The sequence below is a fragment of the Solea solea genome, chromosome 21 (assembly GCF_958295425.1).
Source record: "Solea solea chromosome 21, fSolSol10.1, whole genome shotgun sequence".
NCBI lineage: Eukaryota > Metazoa > Chordata > Actinopteri > Pleuronectiformes > Soleidae > Solea > Solea solea.
The window spans coordinates 16,318,684-16,331,420 of NC_081154.1; the positions used below are offsets into that span (position 1 = coordinate 16,318,684).

The window sequence follows — 12,737 nt, forward strand, 5'->3', positions numbered from 1 at the left end:
CAGTTTACAACGTGGGGAAACCTTTTCAGGGAAAAGTGGGGAAATCTCAGTGAGTAGAAGAGAGAAACCGCTGCCGAATGTGCGTGAACATTAAGAACCTCGGGTGGCACTAGATGAGAAAACATCATGCTATCATGCTACTGTGAGGGACATAAATCACATGGGGTTGGAAATACCTTAAAATGATTGTCACTTAAGACAGTCCTCAATTAGATCAGGAAAAGCGCCCTGAAACTATTGGTGAAGATGTTTCTGTATCAAATCTCAGTATACATAGATATGTGTACATATACTGTTAGTTTGCCACTAATAGAGAAAAGTGTTGCATTATCGCCTGCGATACATTCTGTGTTAAAGGGTAAAGCCAGCAGTGATCCACTTCCAACTTTTCTGAATTTTATTTGTGTGTATCCGAGCAGTGTTTAGCCGCGTTGACCCCTCAGTGTGAGGGGAAGAACCCGTGAAAGGAAGACATGAGGAGAGAGTGGGATGCAGAGGGTGGAGAGCGAGATGGTGAGAAATGGCGGAAAACAGTTTGATGCCAAGAGGTGTGCGCTGACCCTGATTAAATGCCTCCTCTAACTCAGTGAGCCACTGATAAGACCGATGCACCCTGGGTGCTGTGCATGTGATGTGTTGTGTGTGTGACACTTAACAGAAGATAAGGTGTGTGTGTGTGTGTGTGTGTGTACAACGTGTGTGACCATCAGTGCGTATGTTTGTGTGTGTGTCCAAACACCAGTTCTCCTGTGTAAACATGCTGACCTGGTACACTTTGAAGTTGGCAATGGCCACTATAATCTCTCTCCCCCTGACACACACACACACACACACACACACACACACAGAGCCAGAAGCGAGACTTAACACCAGAAACCCTCTGTGACTTAGTATGTGGCCATCACTGAACACACACACACACACACACACACACATCCATTTTCACAGACAGTGGCATCCTCTTGCTCCCACACAGAGTGAGAATAAGAAAACAATAAACTGTCACAAACACAAATGCAGGAAAAATAGACCCTTGCTGCAACCTATAATGGAAATTCCTGCTGACAGGTGTGTGTGTGTGTGTGTGTGTGTGTGTGTGTGTGTCTACTTCTCCAGATTCAATTACACTTTAGCTTCAGAGCAGACTTCCTGGCACATTCCTCCACAGATGTGTGTGTGGTACGTGTGATTCTCTGTGATAGTCACTCTTCACGCACAGTTTATAAGTCTAACTAAAGGTTTAATATGTAACATCAGGAAATAATTAAAACCTGGGTAAATATACGGTTTAATATAGAAGTGATGCGATGCGGGTTGTTTTGATAGCCGGTCTGCCTGTTGCATTCAATTACTGTCAGAACTGCTGGACCTTGTATATAAATATGCTGCATCCAAACAGGGTTGTTTACTGTGTTGCGTGAGACAAGCACATCTTGAACTCAACGCCCGTCATATATTCACCACCTGCTAACTCTCGGCTTGTCCTGTAAGTGACTTCCCGTGTCGCAATTATGAGTTTCACTCAAACACAGCCAGTGAGTAACGAGTCACGAGTTATTCAGCCGTCACGTCTACAATTAGTCTTGTTTGCAGGACTGTAACTAATGATTTTTGATGTTATAGTATTTGCATCCTCAATTATGTGATGAGTTTTTGGTCCAGAAAATGTCAGAATCATAATATCGTGAAAGAGCTTGTTTTGTCGTCAACGCAAAATCTGATCAGAGGACCAAAGGAAACTGGAAATCAAAGAACTAGCTTTTATGTTTTTCAAAAGGAAATTTAAAGCTTTATATTGATTGATCTGCAACTGGTATTTTCATTATCAGTTGATCTGATGATTATGTTCTCGAATGATGTTGTGATCCACAAAATGTCAGAAACGTATCTTTAAAAAGGACAAATCAGTGTTTCACCAATCTCAAAGTGGCGACATCTATTTTCTTTTCTGTCAGAGTAAATAAACCAGACTTAAGAAGCTTAAATCATTTTAAAAAGATGGATTTATCGATCGTAAACATATTTTATATTTAAATAGTCAAGAAACTAATAAGCCAACCTTCCCAGTTAAAACAACACCCTGTTACTTATTTACTCCATCGCCCATCAGCTGTTTGCCACTTTAATCATTGAATTATTGGTCACACTGATGAGATTTCAGGTTGGTGGCCGTGTATCATTACTCCAAAGCCCCGCGGTGATGGTGACTCAACATGGAAAACTGAGCCGAGCTCTTCTCTCTAATTTGTGTCCAAAGATCCAAAGAGATATGGGAGCCCCCGATCGAGGAGAAGGCGACTTACGGTATGTAAGTGGGGCAAAGGAAGTTTCTCAGAAGTCTCACCATGCAGGATAAAAACTGAGTTCATTCAATCTCACCCTGGGACCGAGGCACACTAGTTAACTTCTCCCTGTAGCAACTACAGACAACCAATAACTAATTTTGACCCAGTTTTAGCAACTGGGGGTCCATGGGATAAGGGAAATCTAGGATGCAGTGGTATAAACTGAAAAGTTAGTGTGGTGTTGACTTCATGTTTGAATGCTGTACTTCACTTTGCGAGGACAATTTAATAACTTCAAGTCTTTTTTTTTATTATTTGTTCCAACTTTTTAAGTATTTTTTTCACTCAGATGCACAGTTAAATAAAACATGGAATGATAAGCAATAAAGAGGATAACATATTTGGTCATAAAGAAAATAAATTTGGCAGCTTTTCTTCTCTAGTTTCTCATGTCTGGGTTGCCAGATATGCAGATTTGAGGCGCTGTTTTGGCCAGTGTGCAGATAATCATGCTGGGGAACAATTAATACGCTTGTTTTGTTGATGGTAAACTCAAATCCTCATGCAGAAGCTTTTAAAACCGCACCTGGCACCACAGACAACAACTTCCAAGAAAATGTCCCGGAGTTTCAACACTGCTGCAATGATGTTAACGTTCAAATTCATTTATAACTTTTACCAGTGAGGCAAAGAGACCTTCATACTTTTTACATCACTTCACAGGTCTATATTTTGGTCAGCGCCGTGTTGACCTGCAAATGGAATTTCAGTGGCATCACCTGCACCAATGTTGCTTTAGGACAATACAAGCTGTCAGTCACACTGGTGTTCAATGATGTGTCATAGTTTATCTATTATCCTCTAAATAGGAAAACAAATTACAAAATGGACACCGCGATCCATTGAATTAGAAGCAAAACTATCAATTTAAACCATTAATAGTGCTATGCTAATGGCCTGAAGATGACAAGTAACAAACTGTTTACCATGAAAAGACAAAAATAGAGCGACACAAAGACAAAATGAACATGTTCACTCACGTTTTATGTTTCCATTGATGCTGATCAGAGCCAAAGCTAAACAAACAAACAAACAAACAAACAAACAAACAAAACAAACCTGCATACATACTGGAAGAAAATATAATCTGAAATGCAAATAGAAAATACAGCCAAGTAGTTTGGGAACAAACACCTCAATTACACTCTTTGTTAGACTCTGTGTTTCAGCCTTAGGCCTTAAACGTAAAAGCATCAATTAAGGCTGGAACTAATAGTTTGTTATCAAGTACCGGATTAAACGACTATCTTGATAATAGATAAGTCCAATCAGGTGTTTTTGTCTTTAAATAAAGAAGTTCTGTGATTTCCCTTCCTTAAATGGTTCTGGTTTGTTTGCTCCTCTGTAACAGTAAACTGAATACATTTTGGAAACAGGATTACTATTTACACAATATGGACCAACCATCAAGAAAATAATCAACAGATTAATTGATAATGAAAATGGGCAACCCATGGCTGAGCAAAGGGAGCTTATAGGAGAGTTTGAATCCCCTCTGGGTCAAAGTACCCACTCCAAATTGCTCATTGTTAAGTGGACACTATATCATTGGTCAGCAACTGGTGGCCCATGGTCCCAAAACAGGCCGACCAGAATCAGAATTTGGCCCGGCAGACGATTTTTTAATGATTTGCTTATCTTCACCTTTTTTCTTTCTCACCTTAGTAAGTGATTAATGCCCACATTATCACAAATAATGTCAAATTTTAGTTCCCTTTGTTAAACAAAATATTTCCTAAATTAGTCTTATTTTTTTATAAGATTGGATGAGAGAGAAAAAAAAATCAAGTTTTGGCCCAATATTCAATTGCTTATAAACAAAAACTGGCCCTTGGCCAAACTTACTTACCAACCCCTGCTCTAAACTGCCCTCAGCTGCGGGGAACCACCACACGGATAAAAAGGAGGGTTGTATCAGGAAGGCATAAAAATCTCAGCCAAAACAAATATACGGATCATCAGCTGTGGCAACCCCTAGAGACGGAGAAGCCAAAAGAAAACATTGATAATGATAATGAGCTTGAGTAACAGCTCTAGCATGAACGCCTAAATGGACCAGAATTGCTATGCCAGTGTTTAATCCTCTGAACCTTTAACAATGCTAACTAGCATTTGCTTTTGAGCACTAAGCACATATCACAGCTGTGGCTTAGCAGAACGTCATTAGCATTCAGAGGTATTTACACCGCTGTCACTCGTTCAGATACAAAGTAATGGACTGTCTCAAGCTTCACATGAATCTGCTTTGATGTGCTGCACCGAGCGTGTCATTTACATACTCCCCTCTGATTGGACAGTTGTTCTCCTCACAAACGGCGAACCGCACAATGGAGTCATTCATCTCTGCTCAGCGGCACAGGACGACTGTGTTTTCATACTGTTTTCATGCAACTGTGACGCCAAAGTTGACAAGACGGATGGAAATTGCGGCCGTGTATCGTCTCTCTACTCTAGTGCAGCGCGAGTAGTTAACAACCCCCCGAGCCTCCATTCCCGCAGGCATTAAAAGAAGTGCAACTGGCTCTCATCTTGTTACCCACATTGCCTCAGAGTACATTTGCATAATGTTGAATAAATTCCCAATAAATAGCGGCCTAATGCTGTCCCAGCTTTTAAGTCCCTATGTTTAAAGAGTCATAAAACATAAGCACTCAGCAAATAATTTGCCTTGATGTTGGTTCTGGATGAAATGTTATCGGATCACCAAAACTATTATACTTCATCCTGAGGGGAACATGGAGACATTTCACTAAAAACATCACCACAAATCTTTAGGGAGAAGGGGAAAGTCAGGCTTGCGCCAAGGTTTGTGTGGTTCACCCTATGTGGGGTGTGCTGTACATGTGCAACGATAAAGGGATTATACACACATCCTGAAAGAAGTAAAGGTCACTGACCAAGGCAGCAGTGGATCAACAACCCATTTGTGCTGCTTTGGAAAATTTATGATTTTTTCTATGGACTTTGGTGCAAGAGAGTGAGTCACTTTCTGGACGGAAAAGTATGCAGTTTGAATTTATGTGGCAAGCAAACGTCTAAAATCGGTTTGTGTGAGTTCCAGTACCTCATGTAACCAGATAACCAAATAAATAAGTAATAGTCAGAATTGCTCAGCATTGCTGATTCGATATGACGTTTATCTAATAGTCTGGTGAGTTGAAGTATGGGACACGATGCAGAGAATGTAGATACCAAAGATACACATAAATGTAAAAGCTGCTATCAAGAGGACTTCCATTTTATGTTTCTGGAAAGTGCACTGGGATCTTGGTACTTGGTAAAATTAAAAGTTAAAGATTAAACATTTAAAACCCTGTGGCCCCATGAAAACAAGTATTACTATTTCATGTCCTATTACTATTTATTTCTTCTGCAGCAAAGCAAAAAACATAAAACTATAACAGAATTAACTTCAGTCAGCTGAGTACTAAATGTACAGGCTTGGTAAAAGCAAATGAATCATCCCACGGAACGATGGATGGATGGATGATAGATAGATAGATAGATAGATAGATGGATAGACAACAATCACCAAAAGTAAACGTTACATACTGCATCTTTAAGGCTCTGATGACTGTTTTAATGAGACTATTCGATATTCCTGCTAAGAGACTTTCGCAGAAACAACCCATTTAATCCAGGGTTTAATCTATTTTTTTTGACCAGTGTGAATGTGTTTAATTGGTATTGACTCCTCGGTCTAATTACTCTGAAAATACATGAGGGTTTTCATCTGTGTCAGCTCCAATCGGCATGAGTGGGAACACAAGACATCATCAAACACGCTCATTTCTTCTCCTTCTGCTGACATGAAGCTCCAGCATGGGTGTATTTAGCAACTTTTACTTTTTACAACTTGGGACAAAGCTCAATATTTTATTTCATCTTTTTTTTTTTATTTTGACGCTTGAGTTTTGAAGAAGGGACCAGTTCTTGCATCCAACCAACTAGATAATTCATTAATCTGCATCCTTCAGTATGTAAAAACCTTTCAAAATCAATATTCTACCCGATACCATGAAGTGATCTTGCAGAATGAAATTATAATATAATAGATGTGTTGCCGTCTTCGTCTGTGAACACAAGGAAACAAAGGTTTGGTTTTTAAAAATGATGATTCTGTTCAATACTGATCACCACCTCAGGAAATAATGGCAGATTATTTTCATCACAGCTTGTATTCCTGTTTTCCTTTTACAGTTTTGTTTCCCTGGGTCTTTTGTTATGCATTTGTCTTTTGTTTTTAATGTCTTCATGATTTTTTATTATAATAATAATACTATGCCATTTATTATAACGTGCATTGTGTACATTCTTGTCAGCGTGGTTTCTCTCACACCCTCACTCATACTTTTGTTCTTGATTTTCCTGGTGTTTTTGTATTTGTTTGTGTGAAATAAACAGAATAACAAAAATTTGAATCCTAATGAAATTGTACATGGGCAATTATTGAATTTAGCTGACAACAGTAGCTGAGCAGCAATTATCTCAGCTCATAGCTGCCTGCCCAGGCTGAAATCTCGTAGCACTGCTTCCATTTATTTTATTCTACTGACTTTATAATGGTTTAATTCAAACTTGTGACATTTTATTCCTTTTTTAATAGCTTGGGTTCTAATCAATGTCATTTTCACTTAAACTTTGCAGAGTAACAGAAAGATAGTGTGACGACAGCACAGGGTTTCTAATTGTCGACGCTGGGACTGACCCAGATTAACTGGCTTTATCTTGCCAGGTAGTTAATGTAGCATCCCAGGTGTAAATCATTCCATGAGCTGATGACTGAAAAGAGTCTCGAGGATTTAGACTGAGAATCACTAGAAGGAAGCTACAAAAAAAAAGTGAGCTGGGAGTACTGTTACTATTTTTGGAAACGGTTTATCAGGGCTGTGATTTTTGCTCTGAAACTCACAGGTTCTGCAGGTGAAATAACAAAACACTTCATAATAATATTAATAATTTGTACTCCTAATGGAGACATGTTTGTACCAAAGTACAATGTGTGCTTTGTGAATGCTGAGTCAGCATTTTCAACATTTATTTTCCTAGTTGTCTTTTCTTTTTTTTTTCTTTTTTTTTTATTTACTTTTTCCATTCACACCCATAGATGTTATTTAGGCTGGTTCCGGACATTTATTTGTCCAATCACAGAGTAGCTCAGAGAAAGAACAGTCACTCCTATTATCTATTCTACCTCACCTACTCAACATTCAAGTCTCTTTAGTGGAATAATCAGTTTTACAGCTTTAGCAACAGCTGCCTATGCTGCAAAGAAAACACAAAGTGACACCGAGTACGACTGAAAACTTTCAGAAGTGAATTCAAGTGATTAAAAAACTGTTCGATGGAGTAAACGCTTCTTCTGGTCCCCACCCGCCCCTGCTCCCTCAGTCAGGTCTGATAGTATTGCGAGAGGGAACCTGTTTTAAGATGAAACGTGAAACATATAAATAATGTTACATAGACCAAACAACTCACCAAAAGTTATGCACTGCAGCTTTAAGTCAATGCAAGACTTACTTTAAGACTTAAAGACGTTATGTTTTAATTTTATTTATTTATGATTTTGTGGAAAAACAATGGGAGGGTTAAGCAATGCAGATTATTCACGGCCAGATCACGCTCAGAGGCAAAGCATATGAGACAGTGTCGTCTTTCATGGAGGGAAAAAGCACAATTCTCGACGACTGCATAAATAAACGTGTAAAGTGATCCACGGCAGTATCCACACCACTTTACAGACAATCTGACGTCCAAAAAGGCAGGGACTTAGCTGCGGTTATTTAAATCGAACTCCCGGTGCGTCTGTCATCCAGCATGACTAACAGGATTTGACATGGTGATGAGTAGACGAGTCCCAGGTTCACGAAACACATTCTGTCTGTCTGACCCTCGCCCGTCTACACACACACACACACACACACACACACACACACACACACACACACACACAAGTAGAAAGCAATGATGCATAATCCAACAGGTAAAGTCACTGTTGAAAGTCAGATCCAATACACACACAGGTTTGTGCAGCTATCCTAATCAGAGCATTATCCCTAACCTCAACCACAACCAGTTAGTGTGTAACCAGGACCCTCACTTAACCACTGTTCAAATCTTATCCCTAAACTCAACCAGTTCCTCAGAAAGGACCAGGTTTTGATCTCCATGAGGACTACTGGTCCTGGTGTTTATCCAAGAAAAAGGTCCTAAAGAGGCAACAAACACAAGAACACACACACACACACACACAAATATGTTTCATTGCTGGTTATTTAGCGCTAAAACATTCACTACCGGTGTGTATGAGCCACTTTTCCACACATGGCTGAGTGACTGAGCTCAGCTCCACATTATATAACTGTCCATACGGAAGACTGTGTTGACACCCAGAACAGTGTACACAGCCCATAATACTCTGGGTTTTTTATTTTAAGAGCATCAGGGAGGACAGAAAACAAGCCCACCTGCTGTCACCTTTGACTTTCCCCCTTCACTATCTGCTCCATGTTGAGGAGGCGACAGCTTGCCGTAATTCAAGGTAATCGGATGACTCTCTCTCTCTCTGCCTCTCTCTCCCTCTATCTCTGTATAATCCCAGACAAACACGGGCTACTGCTGTTGACGTGGCCACTATGAGACAGAGCATCATTATTCTGTAGTAGTATACAGTACATGTGCTGTAGCGTGGCAGCTAATCAGGGTTTTCATTTTCTTTCTAATCCAACGACACCAAGATTCAAATGTTTACACAATAATTTGATTTATAGGCTATAGGAGCTATTTCAGATTACAAAAAGAAAAAAAAAAGACTTATGATAGCTGAAGTTTGTACATGGGCAATATATAGTGTGTATAAGACATTGATTTTCAATAATAGCGATATAACGAAGGGTTAATGTCATGTTTATGTATAGTACAAACACATTTTGAGACATCAAAAACTAATTTTACACCAGAGTGAAAGCTGAATAAATGAAAGTTTAATGATCTGGCATCAGTCATGATCATCACTGATAGTGAGTGACTTAAATGTGATTATGTGTTTACCCACATCATTCAGCCCCAATCTGAAGTCCTTCATAAACAAAGAATGGATGAATGAAAATATATGCCATCAGTATTCAATTCAATTCAAAAACAAACAGATAAATTAAATAAAAATAAAGCGTTAAGGGGACACAGAGTAGTTGTCAACAAACACAGATTCAAGTCCACTGCACACTGCAAAAGAAATCTTAAAAATATAATTGGTCACATGGCTGGCAGCAGCAGCTGCCAAAAATAAATAAATAAAATAAATAAATAAAAATTCCAATCCAAATAACAGGCAAATTTAATTAATGTACGGGAATGTTTGTAAAAACCCTACACAAAAACACTTTATTAATGAGGGTTTTTTTACAGTGTAAAAAGTTGTAAATAACAGAGAAAAAATGAATAAAACACAGGCAGTTTTTACAAATTGCTGTACACTGTTCAAACTACTAGTATCTTATCACCCACTGTCACATGGCAGCAACTCAATACACTCAGTCATGTAGACAACACGAAGACGAGCTGCTGAAGTTCAAACTGAGCTCCACAATGAGGCAGAGTGGTGATTTTTTTATGTGCTGTGGTTGTGGGTCAGAGTATTTCAGTATTTCAGAATGGCTGAAAGTATGCAAATATCCAGTGAGCAGCAGCATCAGCAGCAGCAGCTTTCTGGGAGAATATGCCCCAAAAAGTCAGAGGAGAACGACCAGAGTGATTCAAAAAGCTAGAAAGACAATAATAACTCACTTGTTGCAGCCAAGGAATGATGAAGACAGTGTCTGAACACACATCTCATTGAAACAGATAAGCTCCAGCAGCAGAATACCACTCCAGCCACTTTAATAGGTACACATCATGCCAAGAGAAGTGACCAGTGGACGTATAAAACCCCATTTTGAAGACCAGTTGTCTTAAAAAATAGAAAATAAACAAAATGCCAAAAGTATTTGAGAGGAGGAAAGTGATCGGTTTCAATTACTTCTTCTTTTTTTTAATCGGATGTTCCATATCTCACATGTCTGTGGTGGATTTAACCTATTATTGTGAGATTATTACTTCTTCATTCATTCGCTTTAATATCACAAATAACAAACCGAGTATTTACTGTAGGAGACAGACTGGAGTGATACATAAAACCGAGCAGAGGAGTGAAGTTCGCGTCTGAGTTACTGTGATCAACAGCGCATCCACACAACGCGACAAGCTGTGAAATGAATTAAAGCAGCGTGTTGCATCATGTGGAGCCTCGGCTGTTGGCTTGAAATAACCCAAGTCATCAATTTACTAAACCAGCAGCAACAGTAAGCTCCTCAGCGGGTTTCAGCACCACGGACAGCGAACTGTTCAAACTGCTGCGGACAAGGAGTTTTTTTTCTTTCTTTCTTTCTTTCCCCAAACGTGTCAGCAGCTCAAACCTCGTCTATTTCTCCTCTTCTGAGAAGCACATTGTATTCTCTACACACATTTTGAAAAGAAAACACTCACACGCGGCGGTAAATGAGTGAAAGCAGGCGACAGATGATTAAAAAGCAGTAGAATACATTGAAAGAAAAGGGTCCGCAAACTCTCCACCATCACCACCACCACCACCACCACAGAGCTGCGTCGCATATACGACTTACCTCGTTATCCCCGTTGAAGCCATACGGTTTTAAATCGAAATCTACTTTCCCTCGCACACTGTTGCAGTCCACGTTGAAGCGAAAATCCACGTAATAACATCCGCGCAACTCATCCACCAACCACGACTACAGCAGCCTGTGTGCACCGACACCACTTTTTAAGCAAGAAGAGGAGGAGGAGGAGGAGGAGGAGGAAGGAGGGAGGGAGGGAACCCTCTGTCCGCGCCTTTAAGGCTAAAAATAATTTCTAAAATAGTAGTTTATCTTAAAGTCAATAAAAAAAAAAGAGATGACTCTGCTGTTGCCTTCATCCAGGAAGAGTGTAGTCTTCCTTTTCTCTCTGAGTTGAAGTCCCTAGTGTGGGACTTGCTGGGAAACTATACGAGCTGTGTGGGAGAGAGAGTAACAGTATATCTCCTCCTCTGTTGTCCCTTTGCTCTCTCAACCAGAGAGAGAGAGAGAGAGAGAGAGAGAGAGAGGGATGCAGAATCAGAGGGGGTGGTTTTGTCTTGAGGTAAGACTCGCATTTACCGCAGGAGCAGCAGCAGCAGCAGAGATGGTGATCGGTGCACCGTGCGCTGTAATCTAATTATGTCCACGGCAAAAGGCGCAGGGATTAACCGGGATGTGTGTTGGTCTCTGCGCCCCATGGCGGACATGAAAGCACCGGCTGAGCTACTGTACTCCTGCTTTTAACTCATCACTGTCCACTCGCCCTGGTGGTCCATTTAAATCAATGGATTAATAGACATGATAACGTCCCAGCTCCTAATCATCAAACTGAAACATGTTAAATACTTGCTCAAAGTCATCTTAACTTTACGAAAGATAAACCAGAAAGTTTTGTTACATGAAAGAGTGTGTGTATATATATATATATATATATATATATATATATATATATATATATATATATATATACATATACACATATACATATACATATACATATATATATAGACACACCCACACACACACATATATATGTGTATATATATATATATATATATATATACATACATACATATATATATACATATAAAACAACTTCTCCTTGCTTCCTAAATGTCAATATTTTCTGGTTTCTTAACAAAGAGGTGATTAAAACACCATCATTCTGGTTTGTGGATGAAACGAGACTTCATTTCAAAGTTTGGGAAACATCACTCAACATTTTTTGTGACTTTTTTTAACAGAATAATCAACTATGAAACTGGCGCCAATTTGTAAACATTTCTACTGCGATTCTACAAGTAGTGCATTTCCATAGTGTGGATAATTGTGATTTTCTTTTCCTCCTTAAATTAAAATTATAACACACATCAATTGAGGAAATAGGCCAATTATTCAGTTAATTACATTAAAAACATTTCACTAACATGTTTCATTTATTTAATATATCCTTAAATGGTGTTTAATAGATGCTAATTTAGCAATTGTATGCTTACTATAAACCTGTTGATGGAGGGAAATCAACCAAAAACATACATCTATCAGCTATCAGCGTTATTGGCATCAGCCATAAAAAAACAAAATCTGATATTGGTCAACCTAAATTGAACAAGACAGTGAAACATGTAAAACTAAATGTTTCATTTTTAGTTGTATGCTAGTTTACCCTGCTGGTAGTAAATTAAATAAAATCTGACCAAGAAGAAAAAGTGTTTTTAAAGTTGTTTTTTTTTTTTAAAGGTGCTGCGAGAAAATAAAATGAAATACTGTATTAAAATGA

The 12,737-nt window shown here is 38.9% G+C and overlaps 1 protein-coding gene across 1 annotated transcript in view; it reads right to left on the reverse strand.

The window, feature by feature from the left end:
• Window positions 1-11,384, reverse strand: part of LOC131448705 (protocadherin-15-like) — a 227,526-nt gene extending 216,142 nt beyond the window's left edge. The window contains exon 1 of the mRNA XM_058621382.1: window positions 11,006-11,384. The gene's annotated coding sequence lies outside the window, so the exon portion shown is untranslated. The remainder of the gene's footprint in view (window positions 1-11,005) is intronic.
• Between the last annotated feature and the right edge of the window lie 1,353 nt (window positions 11,385-12,737).